Consider the following 5,214-nt stretch of genomic DNA (forward strand, 5'->3'; position numbering starts at 1 on the left):
TGAACAGCAAATAGCTGAATGGCTAGAATGTGGCGTAGTGGAAGAATGTATTTCTGTGCATTGTCATCCTTTTTTGTGCGTAGCTAAGAAAAATACTAGTAAACTTCGTACTGTTGTAGATTTAACTCAATTGAATAAATTTGTGAAATTAAAGCAGTTAAAAGTCAATAAGATCGATGATCTTCTCATTAAATTTCAAGAAATTCAATTCGTTTCTTGTTTAGATTTTGTTGGAAGTTATTTACAGGTATGTTTGAGTGAAGAAAGTAAACAATACACAGCCTTTTGTTGGAACGGTAAAATGTATCAGTATACTCGAGTTCCGTTTGGTTACATAAATGGAGGAGCTGCTTTTATGTTATGTTTGCAAACTTTCCTTGGGGCAGCTTTGTATGAAAAGGTAGTCTCATATATTGATGATGTCTCTGTAATTTCTATGACTTTTGAAGAACAGTTAAAATTTTTGGATCAAATATTTCAGAAAGTTTACGAGGCTGGCATGACTTTAAATCTGCAAAAGTGTACCTTTTGCAACACGAAATTTAGTTTTTTAGGGTTTGACATTAGTCCACAAGGCATTTCAAAAAATCCTTCTTATGTACAATGTATCAAAGACCTTCCAAGGCCTAGAAATTTGAAAGAATTACAAAGAGTTTTAGGTTTGTTCCAGTGGTGTGCCAAATTTGTTGAAAATTTCGCTCAAAAATCTGAACCTTTATTTGGTTTGTTAAAGAAAAATAAAAAATGGATCTGGGATCAATCTTGTGAAGATAGTTTCAATCAATTGAAAAGTGATTTAGTTCAAGAGGTAATGCTTGCACATCCTTTGTTAGATCATGATTTTTGTTTAATTACAGACTGTAGTTCAGTTGCTTTGGGAAACATTCTTTTTCAAGAAGTAGACGGTAAGGAACATATTTTAGGGTTTTATAGTAGAACGTTAAAACCTGCTGAGAAGAATTACACTGTGACTGAACGTGAGTGTCTTTCAATTGTAGTCGCGCTCAAACGTTGGTCTCAATTGTTGTATGGAAGACATGTAGAAATTTACACGGATCATAATTCATTGGTATATTTGCACAAAATGAGACAGTGGAACTCTAGATTAGCTCGTTGGAGTTTACAAATTCAGGGATTTGATGTACAAATTGTATATATTAAAGGTCAAGATAATCAAGCTAGCGATGCATTGTCACGTATCATTCTGTTTCCTGAGGTTGAAAAGCATGAAGTTAATAAGTACGAAGTGTTGCCATCTTGTTTTAAACATTTGTCTGTACAAGATTTAATCAGTAAACAAAGAGAACACCCAGAGTATGAAAAAATCATGAAGTACTTAGAGAATCCCAATGATCCTTATGTTAAGGTTAAGAATCGAAATATTGGTGAATTTTACAAAATCGAAAATGGAATTTTGTTGAATCGTAGTTACCATTTTCCTAATCAATGGCAAATTTGTATTCCTCCTTCATTGGTGAATGATGTAATTCAAAATTATCATGAACAAGGTCATTTTGGTTTTGAAAAGGTTTTAGGCTTTGTAAGTGATTGTTGTTATTGGAAGTCCATGCGTAGAGATATCAGCAATTATTTGCGTGACTGTGTTGTCTGTAAACGTACGAAAGTTGAAACTTCGCCACCAGCTAGACCTTTACAAACTGTGGCTGTAAAGAATGTAAGAGACATGGTCTCGATCGATTTGTTAGGACCTTATCTACCTTCTCATAATGGAAATAAATTTGCATTGTCAATTTTGGATGTATTTAGTAGATATTACACGATGTTCCAATTAGAAACGCAACGACCAAATGTGTTTTAAGATGTTTAGAATATTACTATTTTGTAACCATGGGAATTCCAAAATCCATATTGGTGGACAATGGTGGATGTTTTGTATCGGCAAAATTTAAATCTAAAATGGAAGAGTATGGTATTAAAATTCATTATGTAACTCCTTACCACCCGAAGAGCTCAATTGTAGAGAGAATCCATAGGGAGACGAATAGGTTGTTCAAATTGTTGTGTAACGAAGAAAATACTTCTTGGGAAAGATACATACCTCAAATTGTCATTTTGTTAAATTATTCTGTGTGTAGTAGTTTAGGTGTCAGCCCTGCTAGTCTTCATTTAAATGTGAAAGCAAATTATTCTGTGTTGAAGCATTTTGGCATTGTAACAAACGAAAGCTATGATGAAAGTGAACCTGTAAATTGGGAAAATAAACTCATAATGGCTGACTACCGCAGAAGTGAAAAAGTTAGAAAAAGAAACGAGAAATATAATGCATCCCAAGAAAGAAAATACAAAATAAAAGAAAATGATTTGGTGTTTTTGTTGCAATCACATTTGAGTTCAGCAGTAGACAAAAAGATTCGCAAGTTTTTCATGCTCTACAAAGGTCCGCTATTTTGTAAAAATAAAATTTCAGATAAAGTCTTTGAACTTGTAGATCCTTTAACTGGAGAATCTTGTGGCGTACATTCTATCGATCGTGTGAGAGTGTGGAGACCCACTCAAAAAACTAAAAACATCTGGTTAGAATTAGCTAAGAAACATATACATGAAAGAGAATTTGATTCTGTAAAAGAAAATAGTGAAAAAGCTGATTCTTGTGAACCGGAAACTTTGGTAAATGTGAATTCTTTGAATATAACAAAGGTTAGTTTGTCTGTATTCAACCAGAGCGAAAGTAATAAGTTCAATGTTCAGTTGTTGTTGAAAGAGCTATTGAAATGTGATACATATTTGCAATATTTAAATGATAAGCTAGATTGCCGGTATCATACTCTTATGTTAGCTTTAAATCATTTGCTGAATCCTAAGCTAAACAGACGTGACATGTAAAAAAAAAAAAAAAGTCACGGATATGATTATTTCTTAAATGCTAATATGTATGAAAATGTTGTTCATTAGTATTCATATGTAAAGGAAACATGAGATAAAAAACTCGTTTACATGAATTATTGTATCGTCTTGTTGATGCTTTGCGATAAGTTATCAAGACTAACTGTTAGATTTTAAACCACCAATTGTATGAGGTGAGTTGTCTAGTATTCATGTATTACTACAAATGTAAACGATAATGAGCTCTGATTTTGTCAGAGTGAGAGTAAGTTTTTATGTGTCAGTGGAACACTGTGACACAAGTATTGAATTATGAATGGCAACTCCCCCCCCTCATTTATTTTTAACCTTTGGGTTCATTTTTCTATGTTGTTTTATATTCCTACCTCACTAGAAGGTCTTGTTGCCATTCCAAAGGGGTGGGTTGATAATATAAATGTATAATGGGGAAGGGAGACTTAAAAGTTTAAGTGGATAGGCGCTTATTAGCGTAAAAGTGTGGCAGACTTACTTCTATCCGGCCTCACTCTTGTTGTAACAGTACAAAAGAGTGGTAATAAACTTATTTCATATAGTTATTATGTTTAAATGATGTGTAATTCTTGTATTTGTGAATAACAATTATGTTTTCGTAACTTCTTTGTCAGAATAGAGTGAGAAGTGCGAGTATGTTTTGTCATTTATGCAGTTTAAGTATAATGTGTGTAGAATAAGTTTGTTAATTTCCTCTTGTGGAATATTGAAATATATCATTCAAATAATGTTTATTTTATCTATTTGTTGAAAAGTTGAGTTATTCATAATAATTAATTGTTTATGTTTTGTAGTTCTTCGTATAATATCGTAAAGTAAGTAATGTAAATATTTTACGTCTAAATAATGCCATGATTTCGTATAATGTTTGTGTTATTTTAACAATAAGAGCGCATATAGCAATATTGTAATACAAATACCAAAAGTATATCATGAGAATTATTTGTATATTAATTGTGAGTCACGCACTTATAAATGTTTAACTTAGTGACAGTGCCGAATGTAAAAAAAAAAAAAACTCTAAAGACTTTACGTACGAAAGCCCCATAGAACTTTTACGTAAGTGTATGAATGCCCCACGCGTTTGTCGTTTTACTACGTTAAATGAAACTTTTTCATCTGATAAAGTGTAACTCGACGAAAGTTCTTATAAACTTCCTTGTGAACTAGTGTCAATCTTGACTTTGGAACACTGGTGATTATTGAAGTGAAATTACAGTCAGGGTTCTTGAACGTTTACCATTATCCAATGGTGCACGTACATTCCTTTCGACCGCCAATGTAACTGTACCAAAATTTTACTTAAAATATTTTTCGTATAAACGCAAATTCTGCGTTAGTGCATTATGTGACGTTCATCTGAATTCGTACACTTTGTGTGGTATATGTTTCGCACTGATCATGCTGCCGCCTAGTGGTGCTAAAAGATAGGATAGAAGAAGAAGAAAAGGAAAGAAGAGAGAGGCAATAGTTAGTTTTTCGTTGTAAGTGTTGGTGTGTGTTGATGTTAATGACTCAGCTATTATTTGCTGATCATGTCATGATCTTGTTACCAGACGTTATTTAAAAAAGTAGAAGTTGTCATGTAATTTGGAAAATCCATCGTTATCTTCGAATATGCATAAATATTCAGTGAAAATAGTATTGTTAATCTGAATATTCTGGTGTTTTTTACGTAAGTCGTTATTAAAGTAAACCAGCCCCAAGTAATATTTTATAACGACAAGGGGGTGTGATCGAGATTATAAGTGAAACAAAGGACTTCGCAGGTTGCTCTTGAAGGTAATGGACATATAATTACAGACTAAACCAAAAATGTCTGAATAACTTGTTTCATCCGACGGTAGCCGCTACATAATGCTGTTATTAAGTCGGCCAGGAACGACTGTTACATAAACACTTGAAATTTGAAGAAAGAACAATTTCTGTGTGAAGATTACTTCAGATTCGGTGAGTGAACAACAAAATGTGACTAAAGTAACTGGCGCCACGACGAATTAAACTATCATTGTGGACGATTTAACGCGTTTTTACGAATTTACTACGTAAGCGGGGCTATATATCCAAAATAATCAGTGTATCACAGGTATGTTTATCTATTGAATAAATGGCACTATAATGTTTAGATTTGTTCGTTTTCTCTTTTTCTAGATCGCATGACGAAGTAAGACTATGGTCATTGTGTCGCTTGTAAGTAATCTATGAGAGTAGGTGATGTTATCATCTATTTTTCATAACCCGCCTTAGATCTTCGCCCAGGTGGTTCCGTCCGGATCTGGACCGTAACGGTGAGGTGTGTCGCGCCTTCCTTAAACGATAGTCGTGGGGACGAAGTTT

Source organism: Thermobia domestica, chromosome 14, assembly GCF_964235325.1.
Source record: "Thermobia domestica chromosome 14, izTheDome1.hap1.1, whole genome shotgun sequence".
In the NCBI taxonomy this organism is placed as follows: Eukaryota; Metazoa; Arthropoda; class Insecta; order Zygentoma; family Lepismatidae; genus Thermobia; species Thermobia domestica.